This window comes from Triticum aestivum, chromosome 7A (assembly GCF_018294505.1).
Source record: "Triticum aestivum cultivar Chinese Spring chromosome 7A, IWGSC CS RefSeq v2.1, whole genome shotgun sequence".
NCBI lineage: Eukaryota > Viridiplantae > Streptophyta > Magnoliopsida > Poales > Poaceae > Triticum > Triticum aestivum.
Genome location: NC_057812.1, coordinates 472602003 through 472626276, shown reverse-complemented (window position 1 = coordinate 472626276; position 24274 = coordinate 472602003). Strand labels below are relative to the sequence as shown.

General features: G+C 45.1%; 1 long non-coding RNA gene across 5 annotated transcripts; it reads right to left on the bottom strand.

The window, feature by feature from the left end:
• Positions 1–427: 427 nt before the first annotated feature.
• On the bottom strand, positions 428–5107 carry LOC123147635 (uncharacterized). Of its 5 annotated transcripts, none has more exons than XR_006473361.1 (8): positions 4754–5107; positions 3877–3952; positions 3043–3550; positions 2766–2897; positions 2111–2218; positions 1909–2015; positions 1561–1793; positions 470–853 (listed from the first exon to the last, which is right to left on the bottom strand). It is a non-coding gene; the product is annotated as an uncharacterized lncRNA (long non-coding RNA). The 5 variants fall into 5 exon arrangements; XR_006473362.1 differs by lacking the exon at positions 3877–3952 and having other exon boundaries at positions 3043–3269; positions 3407–3550; positions 4754–5105; XR_006473359.1 differs by lacking the exon at positions 3877–3952 and having other exon boundaries at positions 3043–3269; positions 3407–3544; positions 4754–5104.
• Between the last annotated feature and the right edge of the window lie 19167 nt (positions 5108–24274).

Here is a 24274-nt window from a genome sequence, read left to right as displayed (position 1 = left end):
TAAGTGACGTTTTATGGGCGTCATGAGGATTGTCACGGAATCCCCGTCACAGATTACTCCTAGTGACAGCGCGTGCAAAATAACGTCATTGAAGATGGGACCTTCAGTGACGTTCTCTAGAACATCATCAAGTTGTTATTACCACGACAACCAAGTAATGTCACACGCTACAAGAAAATATGCCATATTGTACCATATTTGGTGATGTAGCAATGTCACTGAATTCATGACACGTCTAATGCCGGAGTAGACTATCCCATTGCTAGCATCATTACTTTCATTATTAATGAAGATGACGCCACATATATTTAATTTACTTTGAATTTAAATCATGACAAATTATCAAGTCCACTGTATTCCAAATGTATATCACAATAAGTATTTAATTCATATCACATTATATAAATAAGTTAAGATCCAAATCACATCATAAATTTACAATATTATATACTTCATCATTTCAGCTCAATCGTCCTATCAACATAAATGATAGTAAAAATAACACTAGCTCACGAGTTTGAGACAACAATAGACAAGTTGAAAACCAATATTTAGATAAGTAAAGACTACATGTGTTATCCTGATGATTGCAATATATGATTCAACAACTATCTTTCCATCGCAAAAGGATGGCCTTCATGCACCATTAGGTTTGGATTGGGACTTCTGAGTTGCTTGAGCACTTAAGAGAAAACCAATCAGGTTATCCGTCTCTTGTTGCTTCTTTTGCCAGGCTTCATTCTTCTCTTGCTGGATCTTCTTCACATCTTTGAATTCTTCGTGTTGCTTCCTCTACGTCTCTTCAAATGCTCTCTCTTGTGCTTCAAGTCTCACCACTAACTCCTATCGGTGCCTATAAATCGACAAAACACAACAACGTTGCATCTGATGAGATGAAAATAGACAAGATAACAAGGTACAAGAGTACCACTAAGAAGCTTACAATCTATCAAAATATGAATGTAAAATAGAGAGGTACATTATTAAATGTGAAGGCAAACATTCGAATTGGCAAATGAAACAGTAAACCCACAAACAACTTATAATGGTTAAAAACATGCACAACCAAGAGATAAATTTCATTTATCATTTTGAGAAACATCAAGCATCACCAATAAGATATCAAGTCAGCAACCCAGTCCAGAAGCAACTATGCTTGGACAACAGTTTTTTAGATCAAACTAAACTAGCCTATATCGTTCTCCTAAAAATCAAGCACATAAACAAATCAACAAATCATACTGGATTTCCGGATTAGAAACCATACATTACAACCTTATTCTCATGCCTTCGTGTTGCAGCAACAAAAACCATGCAACAAACCATGTATTTCTCATTACAAGCATTTATTATTTTTTATGTTACTTTGGATTATTGGATTTGGATCAAAGCATACATAAACAGCGAAGAACTCCTTAGTTTGTTACAAGAACTGAAAACGAATGTCTTATTCACAAATATTTGTGTTTTCATTTTCTCACTGTCATGAGGGCTCTGTGCACGTGCAGAAAAGCAAGAAAAATTTATCAACCAGAACACAACAAGAAACAAGATAAGTACCTGTCCCTTGCATCTCTCGCATCGCCATCCTTTTGTTCAATTCTTTATTCTAGAACTCAGATCTATGCTGATGAAGTAAAGCTCCTAGATCTCTCGGATCTTGATGCATAACTCATGCTGGAAAGGAAGGTGCTCTGGGTGCTTTCTTCCTTTAGAACTTCAGCCACAATCATTGAATCAGACACTGGTTGCTCACCTTCTGATTGTGTTTCCCTTTTCTTTTCAGTCGCATTCTATTGTATAAAGGAAAACATTGATGCTTAAGCAAGGCAAAGTTCATATGATGTATACACTGAATCAATATGAGAATCTATTTCAAGTCAAAAACAATAAAGGAAGAAATCTTACATAGGCTAGATGTGCCGGCTCGCTCATGCTGCCAGTCTTGCTGTTCGTATGGGTCTCTTTGAAATACTCAATGGGACTTGGGTCCTGATTATTATACTTGCTTTTTTCTACAAGATATATGAAAATCTAACATTACTACTCCATATATAATGACAAGATGCGATAGACATAGGACTAGAAGTAAGGTATTTGGAATTCTTACAATTTTACTGAAAGTGGAAACATAAGACCTAGATCCAGTCTTTTGGTGATGCTCGACAACTTCTCAGTTTTGCGTTTTCTTTTTTGGCATGGTACAACCTTTAGGTACCTGGGTCAAACAAGTCAAGCAAAAGAAGGCAGTGAATCAACAGTGACCTATGCAATGTCAACACTAGTTCAAAAAGGCAGGCAGTGAACATAGATAGCATTGTCTAAAAGAGTGTAGGAACAACATGAATCAATCTTTAGTCAACTATTTGTGATACTTATAGTGCAAAGTGACATACACATGATACAAGCAAGAATAATTAAAGCTAGTGAATCCACACTGATGTACACATTATTTAAGATGTAAGTCCACACGATATATTACCATTTCTTTGGACATAGACTATGTTGCACGGATACTTGGATACGTATTGGATACACGATACGGGGATACGCCCAATACGTCAATTTTCTAAAAACTAGGATACAGGGATACGTTTGTATATACATATTAATTATTAAATATATGAAAAAATAACGAGTTTTTTTGTAGGAAATGCACTGTTTTATTTAAAAAATTGAAGTCTTCACAATTGCTTAACAAATACTGCATGGATCTCTTGTTGCCTCCTTTCCCTTTCCCAGTATTTTCCAACATCTGGACGTACCTCCACAAAGGCTTCTTCTCATTATCATCTTCCAAAATCACACGAGCAACAACCAATACATGGACTGCAGCCATGCTACCTCCACTACATGCGTCACTTCTAACTGAAGAAGACCTAATAGACATGGCCGATCTGCACGGTTAAAGGAGGAGATTAGGAAAACAGATTAGTCAAACTGATCTAATCTTAAAATCTGAACCTAAAACACCTACGCACAGAATTCAGAGAAGGAGATGGAGAAGAGAGATCAGAGAAAGAGAGGGAGATGAGAACATACCTCCTGCAAGGGAGACACGAATGTCTTCTGCCGGCGACGAGCCGGCGACCGATCAGCGTTGATTGGATGGAGAGTTGGAGAAGAACATGTGGGAGAGGAGAGGACTGGAGCTGAGATTTATGGAGAGTTGGAGACCTGTGGGCTGTGGCTGCTCGCCTGCTCCAAAGAGTCGAGGGGACGAGGTGGCCAGTTTTCAATCGAGGGGACGAGGATGACGTGCGGCGGCGCTAGGAGGGGATCGAGGAGTTTTCAGTTTTACACGTCGAACAAATGGGTTGCCGTATCCAAAACGTATCCCAGAGGTATCCCAGACATATCAAACACTATTTTCTTTTTTAAAATCTATAAATCACAGGATACTTACGGGATACGTATCGGGCAGTATCGGGGCAGTATCCGAGTATCGGGGTAGTATCCGGCAGGATACGCGCACTTTTTGAAGTATCCGTGTAATGTAGGACATAGAAAGGGTGGCTTCCTCTTCATCTCTCAAAGCCCCTTCCTGGAGCTTACATGAATATAACGAAGTAGATAAGTTAGGATGCAAGCACAGGATGTACTAATATTGTATATAAATGATGATCTCACGCATTGGGATCTAACAAGCAAAGCAATCAACAGCCAGCAAGCCAAGAAAAACAAGAACAAAATGTTCAGAACAAAAAACAGGAAAAAATATTATTACCATAGCTACTGGCATAGTTTGGAAACCAGAATGTTTACTACTCTTTTAGAATTAAGGCACGATGGATGGTGCTGTATGTTTGCAAAGTAGGAGCAGCTTGATTTTACCCAGCTTAGTATGTAAGAATATAGTAGAATACTGAAGCTTACAATGTATCTGCTTTTATCAAAGTTCCAGGCATACTGAAAATGCTTGTGGGCTTCAGACGCTTAACATCATGGGTAGCTAAATTAGGAGAGGAATGGCAGAGATTAGGTTTAGTTCTCTTTTAACTAGTACTGGAGAGAAAAGTACACTGATACAGAGCTAAAATCTCCTTAACGAGTCAAAATCAAGTGCTGTCTCAGTTATTATTCAGTTTGGACAGCACTAGTTAAGGACTATTTATGGGGCATCAGAACCACAAAAATAGAATTCAGTTTCGCATTTTAGCATAGATAAAGTGGCTGCATCAAGAAGCTAGTTTATTCGGACATGTAGATACAGGGATACAAGGATGCACTGCTTCCTGCTTGTAATTAGTTCTCCTTTTATATGTTGCATACTTTAGTTCATGCGTTTATGTTCGTCTGATTATGACACCATACAGCGATCGAGAGCATCTAGTTTTATAATTACAGCCGAGTACAACCATCAGATGGTTAACATATAATTTTCTTCTGAATGCAAGAGTAGCCATACAAGCACATGGCCGCAAAAGAAATCTCCCAGCTAAGGCCACACGTCTCATACCTAACTGAACTTTTCAGTAACAGTAACTATATTGCAGTAGCATATATTCAGGTTCAGCCCTTTTTACAATAGTGGGCCATAACAAATGCAAAACCATGTTCTCACTAGTGTAGTTTTGCACACAGATCGATCAATAGGATATAAGTAAAGTTATCTAGCAGGAGGTTCAGGATTTTTTACCATCGCAGGCTATGGCAAATAACTAATTGCAGAGAAGGGCGGGATGAGTACTAGTAGTACTACGCATGAACCCTAACCATTGAACACCAAGGGGTGGCGGGATGAGGAAATCACCGAGAGACGTCGCCAGGCGCTGGGGAAAAGACATCAGGGTGCTCGCTGGGCGGGTTGATGCGGTGGATCCAAGCTCGGCGGCGGGGAGGCCTCCTTCAAGATGGCGTCCCTGGTCGCTGCAATTGGGGGGAGAAGAGGGCCGGATCCTCTCAGGGCAGGATGTTTGTGTGGATCCGAGCTCGGCCTGTAGGGCGACCTCCCCCGATCTGCCGCCGCCAGTCGTTCCAATCGGTGCAGTAATCTTGGGGAGAAGAGAGCCGGTTGAATCGGGCATAAGAGATATGCGGCGGGGGCGGTGGCTCTTCGCGGGTGAAATAGAATGAGGAATTTTGGCTGGGTCTTTGACGAGTGGGGACACAGGGTGGATGAGGGGAAAAATAGAGAAATGGGGCGAAAAGAGTATTTGGATGGAGGGAAAAGAGTTCTTTTTGCGGAGAAATGATTTATTTTCAGGATTTAATTTCTACTTTGATATCATGTAATTCATTTAATTTGAAATAAATAGCAAATGATTATTAGAAAAAATAAATCTTATATAAACATTATGATGTGGTATTTTCCATGTAGTTTTTTATAATTGTAATGTATGCCGAAACTTGTACACAATGGCCTTAAATATGTTTTTCTCGCCCACACGGGTTCCTGCGGTATTGATCCCGACCACGATGGAACCAATGGTTTGATTTCAATCGGGATCAGACGACAAAGAGATGGTTTGTATCTGTTATGGAGATGGATGGTTCGCCATATAGATAAATCATTTAATTTTTTAGATAGAACGAAACAACATCACCTCACGAGCACCCTATTCAAGTTTTTTTGCCCAACAACTACCTGTTTATAGATAAGAATAAAAAAAGATTTTCCATCTAATCTCGTCTTTCCATTTTAACTTTTGAGATAGAGCAAAACAACATTAGCTCACCAACGCCCAACTGAAGTTTTCAACACAGCCCCTACCTATTTATTCTAGAAATAATAACAAGATAATTGTGTTAATTTTTTTTCCATTGCACGTTCAATTTCCATTTTTATTTTGAGATAAACAACATCAGATCACAAATGTCCAATTAAACTTTTCGCCAATGCACTACCTATTTATAGTAGAAAAAACAAAATAACCATCTTACGAAAATGAGAGAACAAACCAAGGTTTTCTGTTTATAAAAAACAATAAATATAAGTATTTCCATGGCCACTACCTACTTATATTAGATAGAGCAAAATAATTACAACCCTTAATAGCATTTGGAAAAATTATGGCGAATACCACTACCCAAACTGATGCATGGGTCCTACCTCTCAATAACCCATGAACTATCTATGGCGGGTCACACTACTAGACGTTACATGACAAAAATATTGTTCATCACACATTAATAGGTTCGGTTACACTGGCAAGTCCGTCATGAAAATACCAAACTGTCACAGAAATTGGCAGTCAGGTGTGCTCAGAGGCCGAGGCAATTAAGTGACGTTTATCGTCACCGATTTGCAGTAATCGGTGACATTCTCCACCATCGTCATGATGTTTTTCGTCATAGTATGTCAATTTTGTTGTAGTGCGTGCGTGTCCGTCCCACCCTCCGCCGTACGATTCGGTCGCCGGAGTAGCTCTGACGAGCTCCCTCGGCTGCCCCTGTTTTCCTCTGTTCGCGCATGCCATGGTAAAGCCAAGAGGAGATGAGGCCCTCTTCTGACAGTCGCCGACGCGTAGCCGAGTGGCTCAAGCCACTCGCTTGCTGCCTAGCGACCCTAGTTCGATCCCCCGCACGCGCACTAACCCCCCTTTTTTTTGTGTAACTTGAGTCGCTGACAGGCCGGCCCCACAGGTCATTCTCTCACACCAGCACACCCAGCCACGTGGCCCACGGCCCCACCAGTCAGTCTAACAGCCTGGGTACGCCTAGCGTTTTTCTCCGTTTTCTGTTTTATTCCAGATTCGGAGTATGCCAGATTTGGCATATGCCGAGGTTTCCATTTGAGGCAGTTTATGTTTTGCACGATTGTGGGGAATTTTCTAATGCAACCCAGACATATTATATATGTTTTTGGGGTATAAAAATCCCACCAATCCATTGGTGGCACTATTTTCTGCATTTGAGCAAGTTTGCACACATGTCATTTTACATCATGTTGCTATTTTGTCTTTTATGTGTATATTTATGCAAATATGCTATGTGGTATTTTGGCACATGTGTAGCTTCCTTTTCATATCTACTCCATGCTATATTTATTTCATGCCATGATATGCCCTGTAGTGAGTTGATCAAGCTTGTAAACATGCTTTGATGAATCTGTTTCTACCATGCAATGACATTCTACCAAGTCTGAAATCTGTTCATATCACTTGCCATGTTTGCATTGGTGCTATCATTTTTTCTGTGGATCTTTGGAACAAGTTCAGTAAGGGAGTTTTGTTCATTGCATTTAGTACTAGCAAGACATGCTCAAGTCAACCATGATAGGTTCCTGTAACATGTAGTTTACTGTCTCTAAACATTGCAACCTGATGTTGTTTCTGTCATGTCCAGTATTTTCACCAAGCCTGTTAAACTGTTGTCATTTGCATTTTTGCCATGCTGGTTTAGACCTGTTCTAGTGAGTTCTAGCAGTAGCTCAGTGTTCATGATTTGTAGAGCTTCCCATGTACTTCCCTGCCATGTCATTTGTTTTCATGTTGGAGTGCTATAGCATATTTTTATGTTGCTACTAAAGTGCCATGTTGCTGTTAATCTCAGTTTTGCTCGTCTTTTGCAAACCGTTCATCCATTCCTCATGATCTTTATATCGTTTACAACCGAAATCTCCCAATCTATCCAGTGGCATACTTGGTTTGCCAAGTTAGTGCCACATTCAACTTTCCCCTTCTGGAGTACCCATATGCATTGCACATCATCTCTTGCATCTCATGCCATGTTTTGCATCATGTTGCTTGCGCATTGCACCGTGATGATTGTTGTTCCGTTGCTCGTGATCTTGCTTTGGGTAGAGCTGGGAGACGAGTTCGTGTATGAGGACCCTGTCGAGTATGTTTCTGAGGAGGAAGGGTTCGATACCTTTGAAAACATTGCAGGCAAAATGATCATTACCCCCGATATCACTTCTATTTTTGCTTGCTAGTTGTTCATTCTATCGCTATGTCGCGCTACCTACCACTTGTTTACCAAGCCTCCTATATTGCCATGTCAAGCCTCTAACCCACCTTCCTAGCAAACCGTTGTTTGGCTATGTTATCGCTTTTGCTCAGCCCCTCTTATAGCTTTGCTAGTTGCAGGTGCAGTGCAGGTTGTTCCTAGTTGGAACATGGATGTGTTGGCATATCACAATATCTCTTATTTAATTAATGCATCTATATACTTGGTAAAGGGTGGAAGGCTTGGACTTTTTCTCGGTGTTTTGTTCCACTCTTTCCGCCTTAGTTTCCGTCATACCGGTTATATGGTCCTTGAATTTTGCGTCCCTAACAAAGTGTGGGTTTATGGGCCCCTCTTGATAGTTAGCTTTGAATAAAACTCTTCCAGCAAGGCCCAACATTGGTTTTACCATTTGCCTAACAACAACTAAAATTTGCATAGGGAGTAATTAACTCGAGGATACTTAATAAACCCCCCGGGCCAGTGCTCCTCATGAGTGTTGGTCCAAACTAGAGCAGCTTGCGGCGCCGCCCCTTGGCAACTTGGAGTTCCTTGGCCGCTGTAACCATAGCCCATCCGGCATGGCCTGGGACGAGATACACGCGGCTTCTATCAGGATGTCAGCACATCGGGATGTCTTGCTGGACTTGTTTTACCATTGTCAAAATGTCTTGTGCACCGGGATTCTGAGTCTGATCGGTGGGTCCCGCGATGGAGGATTGTCTCTGCGGATCGTGAGCTTGTCATGGGCTAAGTCGGGAAAACCCTTTAGGGTTTAATCTTTCGAAAGTCGTGCCCGCGGTTATGTGGCAGACAGAAGTTTTTAATATGCGGTTGTAGTGAACTTGAAACCAGACTCAATTAAAATACACCAACCGCGTGTGTAACCGTGATGGTCTCTTTTCGACGGGGTTCGGGAAGACAAAACGGCGGGGTTATGTTTGAACGTAAGTAGTTCAGGATCACTTCTTGATCATGACTAGTTTGCGACCGTTGTGTAGTTTCTCATCTTATCCTTGTATTCGTAAGCTAGCCACCATACAATGCTTAGTGCTTGCTGCAACTCCACAATATTCCCATACTTCTCCTATGAGCTTAAATAGTCTTGCTATCGCGAGTTTTGAGATTGCTGAGTCCCCGTGGCTCACTGTATACTACAAACACAGTTGCAGGTGCCGATGCTACTGATGCAGGTGATGCCGCCGAGCTCAAGTGGGAGTTCAATGAGGATCTTGGCCATTACTATGTTTCCTTTCCGGATGATCAGTAGTGGTGCCCAGTAGGGTCGATCGGGACTTAGCATGGGTGGTTGTCTTTTATTCGTTTGATTTTGTCCGTAGCCGGACTTTGTGTTCATCTTGAATGATGGCATAACTTGATGTTATTGTGTGACATTGTGGCGATTGTATGCCAAAGCTCGTATTCTATCTATTTAGTACATGAGATGAGCAAAGATACAACCACTCTTGCGACCATACCAATATGCGCTTATGCCCCACATCGTGCCTCGACACGTATGGAGTATAGTCGCATATTGGTCGTTACATGCCATGTCACATATACTCACACATGGTGGCTTCGGCCACCGCTCTTGTTGTTGGAACATTTTATGTGCAGTGTTTTTTTTGTTGTTGTTGGCATAGGATACTCACTGCTTAGCATTATGTCTTTACATGTTACTTCATACTAAAATCATCATCTCACTAATATTATCATTTGCACCAATAATATCACCTTGTCCTTCTCAAAATTTCTTGAGAACTTCCGGACGTCCGGTAAACTCCAGACTTCCATAAAATTCGTTCTGTTGTCCTCATACCGGACGTCCGTTAATTTCAACTCTGTTTCATCTCGTCGAACGTCCGGTTCTTTCGGTCCCTGCTCCCTGACTTACCTGGCAGTTCTACCTGGCAGTTCCTCTCAGCCACCGGACGTCCGTGAAGCACCGGTCGCCCGGTCATTTCCTGGCCCGCCTATATAAGGCGGGGTGTGTTTTGAGCAGTTACCTAAACCTAAATCGCCCGATCCTCTTTCTCTTCTCCGCTCTTCTCCGCCGCCGCTCCCCCTCCTCACTACAGTCGCGTGCCGGCTGTGCTCCTCGTCGTCTCAGCGCTGCCTGGGTCACCCCGATCGCCGTCGCGCCTCTAGCGCTGCCCCGTGGACCTCCTCCCCGTCTCGTTCGTCCCTCCGAGGTAGCACCTCTTCTCCTCCTCCTCTCATCCATCGAACTCTTCTTCGATCTATGGAGGTGGATAGTTGATTTGGGTCTCCCTCCTCCTCTAGGTCGGGATGCCAAGGACCAAGCACTCTACACGCAAGCAGGTCATTGGCGGGCCATCTCGTCCGTCCCGCCGTGGTGGTTTCGATGATTCTCAAGAGCGGGATCGTCCTCAGAAGCATGCCGCCAAGCCTCGCAGCCCTAATAGCGACTCCTCAATGGAGGAATCCGACTATGAGGATGAGCTAGAAGATATGGAGCAGGCCGAGTATGTTGTGGTTCGCACCACTACACCCAAGCCAGGAACTTTTCGGCCCACCTTCAAGCCCCCTCCTCCTCTGGTGCAACCTCAAGGTGATGCCCGTCGCATCTCTCTTGAACCTCCCCTACCTCTTGGCTGCAACATTAAGGTTCAACGAGGTTCCCATTGCTTCCTATCTTACGCTTCCTCGTGATGTTGACCAATTTTCTGTTGCTAGCAACTCTCAAGACGACCGTTTTCACACTAATGTCCAGGCAGACATTTTTACCACTGTCATCATTCCTAACGGTCTGTCTCTGCATGTGTGCATTGACTTAGAGCACATTCGTGCTCATCCGGTGTAATATCCGGGGGCTATTGAGCTCATCGAGTCGTCCAATCTTGCTGCTCCATTTGCATTTTAGCATGATTTTAACCAAGCTGTCATTCATCAATTCTATGCCACATGTTTCTTTGGTCCAAATAACACTGTCATTTGGATGACCTCCAACACCGTGCTCACGGCCTCTTATTCTCAATTTGTTGTTGCCCTTGGTTTCCCTGACACTGGCTTCAAAATCCATAGGGATGACCTCAACCATAGGCCCAAGGGCATTGAGGTTTGTGCGGATTTCTCAAACCCATAGACGAAATGACTAATGAGGAGAAACAGAAGGGTCTAAACCAAGTCTCCATTTGGCGCTCTCCTTTCTACATTATCTTTCAGTGTGTCATTCGCACCATTTATCCCAAAATGGGTGACAAGGGGTCTTGCAATAGCTAATGCATCGATCTCATGCATCACTTCTATGCGTCTCCCAAAGGGAAGATCAATGTCCCTCATTTTCTATGGCATGAGATCTGTCTCGCTTGTCTTCAGCACAAGCGGGACTTTCCTCATGCCCCATTTGTTCAGGCATTCATTGAGAGTGTGGCCCCATTTCCCATTGTCCGCACTCACTTGCATGAGCGGTGGGTCATTCCCGGACATATGGCAGATGATTGGGTCCCCAAGGACTCTTCCACTAATGCTCGTCAAACTGCTGCTAGCGTACCTCCTACTGCTCGTTCTACTCCTTCCAGATCTGTACCCTTTGGGTGCATTGCTCGCTTTCTTGGGAAGGCTCACTCTGCCATGATGAAGGTTTTTACCTTTCACCGCTCCCAAAATCACGATGTTGTCACTCGCATGGTCACTTCCAAGAATACTCTGAAGGCTCGTCTGAGAGACTCCAGAGTTTTCGATATGAGTGATGATGAACGTCTTCCTAACGAACCACCTTCTGACTTTGGCTTTCTTTCGGGTCCTGAGTGGGCTGATTTCCTTGACGAGGCTAGTGGCAGTGGTGCTCATGATGATGATGATGATGATGATGATGATGATGATGATGCTATTTGATGATGTTATACCCCTTTTGGGTACTTGATGCCAAGGGGGAGTAGGCACTTATCTATTATGTAATGCTGATATTAGCTTGTATCGAGCAAACAAATGTTATGTTTATTATTGTTTTATGTACTATGCTATGTGTAATGCACCTATCTATGGAACTTGTAATGGTATTTTGTTATCTTGTCTACTCTATGAGATTTGGTTGTGTTGGCATCATATTGAGGGGGAGCTCTCTTCATGCTTATTTGATTTATACACATGTTTAGAGGGAGCTCCACAGCAAATCCTTTCGATATTTCAAAGATTATTGTTACATATTGAGAAGTGCATGTATGTTGTCATCAACTACCAAAAAGGGGAGATTGAAAGTGCAATCATGCCCTTAATCTTACTTTGATGTTGATGACAACATGCATATAGGGTACTAATCATTTTTATCAAGTATATCTCAGGATTAAGTCTCAAGGGCCGTGTGTGTGTGGATCATGACTACGGACAAATATATCACTCAAGAGCGAAGATACAAGACAAATAGCGTTGGCTCTTTTTCGGTTTATTCTTGAGTATAGGGATCCCATACTATTTAGAGGGGATCATTTGATTTCGTGAAAGACTTGCTCAAAACCCACAAATAATCCTATCCCAACATCTTTGGTTCATCCCTAGCTCTTCCTCTAACTTCTGCACAAAGTTCTTTATGCTCATGAGCTAGTGTGCTCTGTTTTCACCGGACGACCGGTATTCTACGACATCCGACCCCTCACAGCCGACCGGGCATCTGGCTCTCTCCGAATGTCCGGTGCATCCCCATAGAAAGGAAACAGAAGGAAAATAGCGGAAATCCAGTCCACTCCGGATGTCCAGTCGTCGGACGCCCGTTTCTCTCCGGAAATCCGGTACAGCCTCAACAGATCTCTAATTAACGGATTTCCGATCCTCGCTGGACGTCCGGTCACCGGACGACCGGCTCCTTCCGGACGTCTAGTGGCTTTGTGTCTCATGATGCTTTTCTTTTGGCCTGGTTGGATTGTCAGTGATCGGACGACCGGCGGCCTGGCCGGACATCCGGTCTAATCTATGCCACCGGACATCCGGTACTCACCGGACGTCCGGCAGCTCCGGCGCACTCAGTGGCTCAATGGTCAGTTGTTTACACTACCACTATATATAGCCTCCTCCCTCCCACGGGATAAGGTTGACCATTCACTTTGAGCTTTCTAAGAACACATCTCATTCTCTCCCTTGACCCCCTAAACCAGATCCTAGACCCCCAAGGGATTTGGGAACATTTGAGAGAAGTTCTCCAATCAAGTGATAGATCCACTCCTTCCCCTTCTTCTCACCGAAGGAATTCGTGATTTGAGCATGTTCTTGAGCATTTCCCATCGTTCTTCTTACTCTTGGAGGTTGGAGACTCCTAGGCGGTAGGAGTCTTTCGGAGAGGAATCGACCATTGTGATTACCCCCGAAAAAGATTGTGAGGGTTTGGAGACCACCCCGAGGTCTACCACTAGTGGTTGAGAAATGCCTTCGTGGTGTTGTTTCAAAGGGAGAATAGGGAGAGACTTCATGGCGTTGGTGTGCCTTCGTGGTAACATCCACCTCTCTAACGGTGACATAGCTTCCCTCCAAGGAAGTGAACATCGGCATACATCCTCGTCTCCCGGAGTTGCGGTTATTCCTAACCCTAACTCTCTACTTGTGGTTACTTGTCTCTTAGCACTTACTTATATCATATTGTGCTTGCTTACTCACATATTTGTGTTACTTGTTTATCTTTCTTAGCTCTTAACATCATACTTGCAATTGTTAGGCTCACCTTCATATTCTGCACTATTGCCTAAATTTGCTTTGTAATCATTAAAATTTGTAATTGTACATATTCAACCCCCCTCTAGGTCCATCTCAATCCTTTCAATGTCCACTTTCAAAAATCCCACCACTTGAGAGTGAAAAGAAAAATGAGTTGAGTGACTCCAGCAAATGTGAGGAAGAGTGTCCACTTTCCACAATTCCATATATTGAGAGTGATAAGGAAAGTGAGGTGAGTGAGTCCACAAAATGTGAGGATGAGATTGTTCATCATGATATTAGAGAAATGCAAGATCTCCACCTAGATATACCACACATTCAGGGAGAGAGGATTAATGAGTTGTGTGAGTCCACAAATGTGATTGAGATCATTCCACACCACATTAGAGAGATGAGTGAACCACAACAGATTAGTGAGTTGTGTGGGTCCACCAAACGTGAGCTTGAGCCGTTTCCCCATAATATGAAAGAAATGGGCGATCCACCAAATGAAAAGTGAGAGGAGTATTAAATTACCAACCTCTCACAAAATTCTCTTTCTTTACACTACAAAAAAAAGACACATCCGTGACATTTTGGGCCGAACGAATTTTTTTTCTGTCATACATATGACACTTCTATGACGATAATTGTGACAAAACCCGGTATCATCATAGATGTGGTGGGCTCCTACTTCTATGACAAAAAATCATGACAAAAAATGGGCTTTTCATCCTTGGCGGGCTGGAGACGCAGCTGCATGAAATTCTTTGGGCCGTCCATGACGGAAAAAATCGTGGTAGAAGCGAGGGCGAGGAAAATTTCAGGGAGTTCCCGGTTATGATGGGAGGTCGGGGGCCGAGCGATGCGCGTTTCTCTCATACATGTACGCGCGTGTGTGCGAGGCGTTGGCTCTAACTGAACCCAAGCGAGGCGTTGGGCTCTAACTGAACCCGAGCGATTGCACTGCAGGAACCCGAACGATCGATCAATGGCTGTTAAATGAACCCGATCGAGCGATTCCTTCGCTACTGCTGCTAACTGAAGCCGATCGATGCTGCCTCTAGATGAACAGTGAGCGTTGTGGGGGGGGGGGGTTGGATGAACAGTTCCCGGTGGGGTGGATGAACAGGACCCCGTGGTGTTGCCTCTGGATGAACAAGACCCCGATTGATCGATCAGGTTGGGGTTGGATGAACAGGACCCCGTGGAGGGCTGGATGAACAGGACCACCCCGTGGAGGGCTGGATGAACAGTAGACGGTGGAGGGCTGGTTGAACAGTAGCCCGTGGAGGGGTGGTTGAACAGGAGCCCGTGGAGAGGGCTGGTTGAACAGTAGCCGGTGGAGTAGCACGCGGTGGAGGCTGGATGAACAGGAGCCCGTGGATGAACAATCGCAGGTGGAAGCTGGAGGAGGTCGACGGTGGATGAACAGTAGCTCGTGGAGGCTGGAGGGGGTCAATGGTGGAGATGAACAGTATCCCGTGGAGTCCCGTTTTGCGGTACGCCACACCCCTCCCGATGAACAGGACCCCCATTTCGACCGTAGGAGGTCTGTTTCGTCCATTTTGCAGTACGCCACACACCTCCCGATCAACAGGACCCCCGTTTCGACCGTAGGAGGTCCGTTTCGTCCGCTTTGCGGTACGCCACACCCCTCATGATCAACAGGACCCCCGTTTCGACCGTAGGAGGTCGGTTTCCTCCGTTCTGCGGTACACCAGGCCTCGTTTCCATCGCCTGTTCCATCCAAGCCCTCCCGATGAACACGACCACGCATTTCGTTCCGACCCAGCCGGTTGGCTCCCACGCGTTCCGTTGCCTCCCGATGAACACGACGCATTCCGTTGCCTCCCGATGAACACGACGCATTCTGTTGCCTCCCCATGAACACGACGACGATGTTGTTTCTCCGTTCCGACCCATCCATGTCAACGAGCCCTCGCCGTACGTATGCGCGAGTAGGCATTCGAGACCCCGCTCGTATGTACACATACGTGGCCATATTTTCTTTCTTGCATCCTGGCCGCCTCTACTACGACACGTGCGCGCCTCTACATCCACCAGTATATATGTACGTACACGTTCGCGACCAGAATGACAATGCTACGTACGCTTCGACCAGGTGGGCCCAACTGTCAGGCACTTCCTTGCATGCGAAGATGTAGCTGGTGGGTCCCAGCAGTCAGGGGGGCGAATCGTTTTCTTTTTTTTGCCCGGACGCACTTCCTTGCATGCGAAGGTGTAGCTGGTGGGTCCCAGCAGTCAGGGGGAAACGTTTTTTTCGCGAAATACGGTGGCCCGTCCGGTGGGTCCCCGCTGTCAGGTGGAGGAATAATTATTTTTCACGTAATAAGGAGGCACTTCTTTGCTGCGGCCGTGGACCCAGCTGTCAGTGTCTCCACGCACAGTACTCTACCGATGGAAGTCGTTCATTGACCACATTGACCACGCCGCGCTGAGATCACCACGGCGGTGGACGACAGCGAGGCCTGGGAAGGGGACGACGCGGAGACGGGGAAGACGCGGCAGTGGAAGCCTGCGCGGAGAGGAGTACAAGGGTTCACGGGTTTGGCTGCGGTGTGAGGCTGCCGTCGCCGCAGGGCCTGGCCAGCGGTGGGAATAGTAGGGGGCTGTGAGGCCTCTGCGGTAGCACAGCCGACCACGGGAGGCAGGAGCATGCGACACGACCAGCGCTGCTTTGGGCGGCTGGAGCAAGAAGACCAGAGGTTGAAGAAGCACTACGGCCGTTGGATGGACATCGTATGGTCACTGGAGCTAGAATCGTTCATATTGACTAAGTTGACAAAGCCCTTCATCCCCGTCAACTTAGTAGGCCCACAAGTCAGCCTCCCACCAAGGTGGGTCCCAGCTAGCCAGGGGAGTATTCATTTTTTTATGTGTAATAAGGAGGCACTTCCGGTGGGTCCAAGCTGACAGCGGGGGGAACGTTTTTTTTGCGAAATACGGTGGCCCATCCGGTGGGTCCCAGCAGTCAGGGGGAAATGATTTTTTTCACAAAATACTAGTGGCCCGTCCGGTGGGTCCCCATTGTCAGGTGGAGGAATAATTATTTTCCGTGTAATAAGGAGGCACTTCCTTGCGGCTGCCATGGACCCAGCTGTCTGCCTCTCCATGTATAGTACTCTTCAATGGAAGTCGGTTGTTGACCACATTGACCACGCTGCGCCGAGAGCACCACGGCGGTGGACGATGGCGGGGCCTAGGAAGGGGACGACGCGGATCCGGGGAAGACGCGACAGTGGATGCCCACGCGGAGAGGAGTACGAGCGTTCACCGGTTCGGCTGTGGTGTGAGGCTGCCATCGCCGCAGAATAACAGGGGGTGTGGGTGAGTAGAGGGATGCCCTGGCCAGCGGTGGGAGTAGTAGGGGGCCACGGGAGGCGGGAGTAGGCGGTCGCGCCGACACTGCTTTGGCAGCTGGAGCAAGAAGATCAGAGATTGAAGAAACACGACGGCCGTTGGATTGACATGCAACGGTTACGTCTGCTAGAGTCGTTTGTTGACATATATAATAACTAAAAAAATCTTGCATACGCGTCAAGTAAACAGGCCCACAAGTCAGACCACTCGCTCTTTTTTTAATAATTTATATATAGCTCATGGCAACTTCTTATGCAATTTATTGCAGTCGTTTTTTTGGTTGGCCAGGGCCAATTTCGCATATTTCTGTGGGTTCCAAACTATTTTTAATACCGAAATGTCGAGCCAGATTTAAAGTACTTTGAAGATATATTTAAATTAGGTTAATGCCCAGTGAAATAGGAATCTGAAAATGTGAAAAAATTCAGAAATTATGAAGTAATTGCCAATTTGTCATCTGTTTTTATATTTACAACCCATTTCATATTACTTTCAAGATTTGCAGGCGTCTTGAAAGAGTTGCAGCCCATCAGGGCGTAGAAAAATAAGTAGGTCTGGATTGGGTATTCTTCAGAAAAAATAAACTGGGCTCATTTTCACAAAGAAAAAATAGCTGGGCTGGTCACATGGTGAACATAAAATATAAGCCTGGGCTAGACGGGCCACAGCCCAGTTCAAACCCTGCTCTGTCTCAACAATACCAAACAAAAAAAATACTGCTCGAGTAGCTACGTCCTAGGTGTCAGCCGATCTTGTGTTGTTCTCTTGTCTATTGACTATATACGCTCACAATGTCGTGGGTCCTAGATGTCAGGAAAACACTAGGAGGAAGCATTTTATTTCTCCATACGCTGATGTGGTGGGCCCCTACTGTCATCCTATCCACGTACTTCTGCCGATTCCTGTTGTTTGTTGACCATGTTGACAAAGCGAGAGGGCGGCGCCGCGGCGAGCGCACCAAAGCGCGTGAAGGACGTCGGCGTTAACGATTTAGGAGACGGTGGTGCAGCGATGCGTGTGCTGAGGCGCAGCTAGCCATGGGAGGCGGAAGCAGGCGGCCCCGCCGGCGGTGGTTTGGTTTTGGCGGCTGGAGGAAGACAGGACTGAAGAAACACGACAGACTGTAAAAGCAGCAGGAGTACTTAACAACCTTAACTAAAACCAGCAGGGGCACTTAACAACCAAAGCTGAAAGTAGTATGAGTACTTATACAGGTTCAATCGTACAAAGCATGCCTCGAACAGTGCTACTTTGCCTACAGTTAACCAATGGTGAGTCCGCCAAGCCCCAGGACAAGGCCTAGGCGCCACCCCGCGCATCCACAACCTTCTGACAGCGGCTTCATCTTGCAACATGGTCAATAAATAGGATATTCGCTTTAGAGGCATGGAAAAGCATGAACATAATCTTCTGTCCTATTCTCCAAGATGGACGGGCCTTCATTATTTGAGACCACCCATGAATAAGTATCTTTTCACCTCCAAGGGGAATTGAGTAGGTCGACATAAACATCATGTTGTGACCAAGCGCAAGTCTGACCCGACCATGGTCAGGCATCTGTATAGGAACAATAGAACTCGGCAGTTCCTATTTCAAGAAGATCACAACTGTAAAACTGTGTATAAGCAATAGTTTATGAACAACATATATAACAGAAAACAGCTCGTACCATAAGTTTCTCTACACAGTTGGACCTGTTCAACGAGTGCAGCAATGGCACACATATCCCACGTGGCCTTCCACCATTGAAACGCCCCACAAGGACCTCAAGACGATCAATAAAGTGTAGGAACTTGTGGATGTCGATCCAGTCAACTTCAGTGCCATTAGTAACAGCCGAGTTATTATAGAGTGACAAACGAGCAGACTGCTTAACTCTGAAAAAACCTACACGTGCCACCAATTATAAGAAAATATTAGTTAGAAGTAGCATATTCGTGAGAGATTCATTGCTACTTCTAAAGTTAAATTGTGATTAGTTAGACATAATAGGTGGATTAAGAAGTAATCGAGGCAACAAGCAAGAACCAGATACAAAACTAACATGGATGAACAATTGGAACGACGTCGGGTGGAAGATCGCAGTGAAAATGAGACCAGGTTCTGCTATTTCCATCAACATTCGTGCGCCAACTTTCAGTCCGTAACACTTGAGAAAGTTTATCCAAGTTCGGCCATAAAAAGCAGCGATCTTCTTGGTTCATGAACCCAACTCGGAAATTATATCCATGGCTTGTCTTCATTGTGACCATTAAACTAGTGTATTCAGTTATGGCAAGGCCGAGCATCTTGAGTACATGTGGTCTGGCAGAGCAAATAATACACTGCAGGAAAAATAATATGAGAACACAGCATGTTCAAAAAAAAACCCACCCTCCCGGATAGAAAAGAGGATTCTAGGAACATACTGTGCGCGTTTCAAAATGTTGTGTTAGGATGACAAGGAACAAGTGTGGCGTCTCGCCGAGGGTGCAGAAACCTGTAGGGTACTCACACTTTGGGCACTGCAAATGAAATACACTAGATTTAGTAGGAAGAAAAATGCATCAACGGCGGCGGCTGCATCCTAGGATTACCTGTGACCAAGGGACTTGGATTTATCAGGGATGGATGAAGAATTCTTACCTGGTTCTCCATGAGAAAACCCTATGCAATCGCCGAGAGGGGGTTTTCTCTGAACAAGCAGACGAGGGAGAAGGAGATTCAACCCAGTGAAATATTGCCGCTTCGTCCGTCCAGCTTACTGCTTAAGCTGGAAAGGGGGGTTGTGATTCGATGGCTCATTGCATTACTGCGGTGCTACGACCAGGGTGTGTCTACCGTGAAGTTGTGCACTCTAATTTGTGCATATGGCACGTGGACCCCATTGCCGGTTGCCCCACATATCAGCAAAAGGAAGTAGAAAGACAGGAGTAACTAGTTACACATAAATATTTTTTTGACAGGGAGATACTCCCTCTGTAAAGAAATATACAAATATTTTATATCACATGCTCACCTTGCCGAGAAATATACTCCCTCTGCAACGCACGGGCATTATGGGGGTTCAGCTTTTTTTATGGGGGTTCAACTGAGAATATAATACTCAGATTTTTTTTGAGAAAAGAATATAATACTCAGATAGGCTCACGGTTCTGGACTTTGGGCCGCAGGCCGACCCTGCATGTTTGGGGGCCCATGTGTTCTACCTCAGTGCTTTTCATATTGCAAGCGATCGGTACGGTACTGGTTTTAGATGCTGTCGCAAGGCGAATACACAAAATTGAATAAAGCACGGCAGCTATTGGAATGAAATCGAATGACAGTTCCTAACCAACAATCAGAGTTGCAATTCTATCAACGATATACCATGTGATAAATAATACTGTCGTACTACTTATACACACAAGACACTTGTTTCACCATGCCAGGTTTATTACATCAAAATCTCTCGGAGGATAGATCAGTTCGGCAGTTGCATGCTGCTACTGAAGAATTTCAAAGTTGATTTGGACCAGCTCTCCTTGCCGAGAAAGTTCGATTTTGACATCATCCCCTACTGCAAGATATGATTTAGATGTGAACCTTGACCATCCTTTAGCATCAATCATCATGCGACCATCCTTTGTACTTAGGGTATATTGAGCAGGTTCATTCACACCAAGGCTGCGTATGGTAAGAGAAACTTGGCCGCGGTCGCCTGGATTGTTGAACGACTCCCTCATTGCTCTAGAAATTCTCTGTTTGCAAACAAGAAGACATACCCAAACAGTTAGATCAACACAGTGAATCATGTGAAAGAACATGGAAAGAAAAAAGAAAGAAGCACTTGGGCGGCCAATGCTTACCAAGAAGGTGGACATGTCGATTTTTGTAAGGACTTTGGTATATGAAGTGCGAACTGCATCTCACTCTGTTGTCGGTGCAACTGCACGGGCCAAAGCAGATGCAAGTGCAAGTGTTGGTGCAGGTGCCGAAGCCGCTGCTGCTGTTGGAGATGGTGCTCCTTGTAGAGCTGGTGCCGGTGTCGGAGCAGGTGCCGGTGTCGATGCCCGATCCTCCGGTAGATCAGACTGATCCGCTGACGCGGTCGGTGCCCAATCCTCAGCTGGATCAGACTGAGCTGCTGCCGCTGTCAGTGCTAGAGCAACTGTCGGTGCTTGATCTGTGCGAGACAGCGGCGATCGTGTCTGGTCTGCTATGATCAGCTTTCTAACTTGACTAGGATCCGTGACTGTGATCCAGTCTTTTTCTTCATTTCTTTTAAATGCGAGAAGGACTAATTGTGGCGTTTTTGTTAAACCAAGCTGCAGTTTATCATAGGGATTCAGCTTGTACTCAGACAACAGACTGATCCAATTTTTTCCAGTAATATAAGTGATGAACAGTGCCTTCGTTACTGACACGACATAAGAAGTGAAACATGCAAAAATAGCCATCGTAGAGCAAACAAACGGTTTATTCTATGATGAATGTGACATGGCAAAACCTGCATCGTAAAATTGCAGGAAAAGAAAGAAAACATGACATTAAATCAATAAGATTTAGACAGTAAATCAATAAGATTTACTTGATGTGACACGAGTGAATCCTTACCAGGAAATCGCTTTGTTGAAGTACTAAACAGAAGATTGATCGTCCAACTACGCGTGGCATGTAGGGGCCCCGCCTACTCCCACAAGCAGGACAGTCCAAAGGTCGTGACAAATCGTATGGACCGAGCATCCATGGGACTGGAAATCCTGGTGGGTGCGATAAACCCTGCAATGCATACAGATATTGGAGTGTAACCATAATTGATAGACCGTCCTCACAAAAAATATGATATGGATACTTCAAAATATACAGACTGAATTGAGTGGACAGACATTAACATAGACCGTTCTCAGGACTAACCACACACCAAAAGCGGCAGTACTAATAAACAATACAGGGTTCACAAACACAAATCAAGTACTGAACAATAGTACTTACTACAAACAAGCAAAGTTGCACTAACTAAACTCTGCAGACTATTTGTTGCCACGACCTACGGGATGAACCCCGCATAACTGACTAGGCCATGGACTTCGTGTGAGATGTCTACATGCACCATCACCATCTTGTCAACCTTGGAGAACCTAACAGAGTGGTCTTTCCACTCATAAACATGATGATGAAGATAGGCCACATCAGATTTGTTGGGAAGCTTTACAAGAACCACACCCTTCGCAATCGAAGGCACAACCAGGAAATTGTTGTGGTCAAGTACAGCCTCGAGAACATGCCTGACAACAATGCTACAGGAAAACACTAGTTCAGGACATGTGGCGACAAGGACACAGCAGCTGGATAGTTCAGCAGTAGAACTCATCATCAGGTCTTCCAGTTCACATGGCATGACTTTGAGAACTTCATCTCCACCGCGGACCTGGTTCTAATTCAAACAGAAACCATATTTTATTACTACCTCCGTTCAGAAATATAAGATGATTTTCGATATTATACTCCATATATGACTACATATACACATAGAAATGAGTGAACAAAGACACTAGAACATGTCTTCAAAGGCATGAGAGCAGAGGGATTACATGCAAAATCCATAACACAAGTTACTGAGGCAAATATACCCTCTTAAAAGGTAGCATTGATGTTCATAAAGTACTCCCTCCGTCCCAAAATTCTTGTCTTAGATTTGTCTAGATACGGATGTATCAAGTCACATTTTAGTCTTAGATACATCCGTATCTAGACAAATGTAAGACAAGAAATTTGGGACAGAGGGAGTAGTTGAAAGTAATCTATAAGAAATCAGTGTCAACCTCTCACATGTTTTGGTCAAAAGAGGAATTTAGAACCGTCATTTGGCACACAAAAATCACATGCAAGATCACCCAGAAAGTTGTACTACTAGTAGTAGTACTGCGTGTTAGATGAAAAAACACGATCAAGATGGAGAAAAAGATCGTCAAGAAGAGATATTACCTGGACTTGCTTAATACGGGATCCCGGAGAGGGTGGCTTGGACAGGGCGATGGCTTTGAGCTTGTCTGCGGTAGTCTCGGCGGGGTGCTTGCATTTCTTCGTACCATGAGCCTCGACGGTTTTGGCCGGAGCCATAGACATCACTTCGGCCGGTGCTCCAGCGTCCATCAAGAAACCGTCAAATAGAAATAAAAGAAAAGAAACCATAATCACAAACCCAAAAGAAGAAAAGAGAGGGAGTTATAGGATCAGTCTCGGGGTTGCAAGACCGGGCCTTGGCCAGAATCAACACCATTGATGCGCTCACCTTTCCTTCTTTGGGAGAGAAGAACAATGGCAGAAGCAGGTCGGGGTTTTCTTGAAGAAATGAGGAACAAGATGAGGCAGAAGGGAGGGTTGGGTAGAGAGGAAGCTGAGAGAGAAGAGTGAAATGATGGTTGCTTCGTCCGTCCAACTTACTGCTGGAAAGGAGGGGTTTTTGTGATTTGACGGCTCATTGGGCATTACTGCGGCGCTTCGATCGGGGTAGTCTACTGTCACTCTACTACGGAGTAATTTATTGCATGGCTGGTGGACCCCGATGCTGGCTGTCCCACACATCGGCGAAAGTGAGTAATTTAGTGCATGGTTGGAGGAGGGTCCGCACGGTAGAGCGTGTCCACTGTTTTTCAGAAGAAAAAAATGATTACAACAAGCGTTTCCACTCTTACGACGGAGGAGTGCGAAACACGGCAGCCACTTGAACATACACAGTGCTCCTACTACTAGGCATGTGCAGTGGTTCATGCGTCAGTACTACACAATCTTGTTGCTAGTGTAGTAAGATATGACGATAACAAATGATGTTGTGCGCATGTCAACTACTCCTATATGTAACATAGTACCGCTTTTACGACTGTCCGGTCGAGAATGAACAGTGAGATCAATGTTAACCGAACTAGGTCCACGGCACACGGAGAGTATGGTGCTACAGTACTTCACGAAACATGAACCATATGAAGCACGAATAGTGTTAGGCATGGTGTATGAAGGGTGCACGAGATGGGAGCAAAAGTTCCCTTCTCGACCCACTTTTGGGTGTTTGGCAGAGTGCATGAAGGGTGCATGAGTCCACACTAGTAGGTTGACAAAAATACACGAAGAGGAAACAACTATATTGAGATGAGAATGCAACCAAACACACCCACATGCTTTGTGCTACAGTGACTGATCTGCACCGTCTGAGTTTGATCCAACGGTCATGTTGCGCCGAGACATGGACATGCCCATGCAGAGGGCGCCTAAACACCACCGAAGTCCCTATTCTTCTCGAGGCGCACAACGTTGGTGATGTAGGGTACAACCGCCCGCAGAGCCCGCTCCCGGTCGATGGGAGCCAGCTCGTCAAAGACGGCGTCCAATGGCACGAATG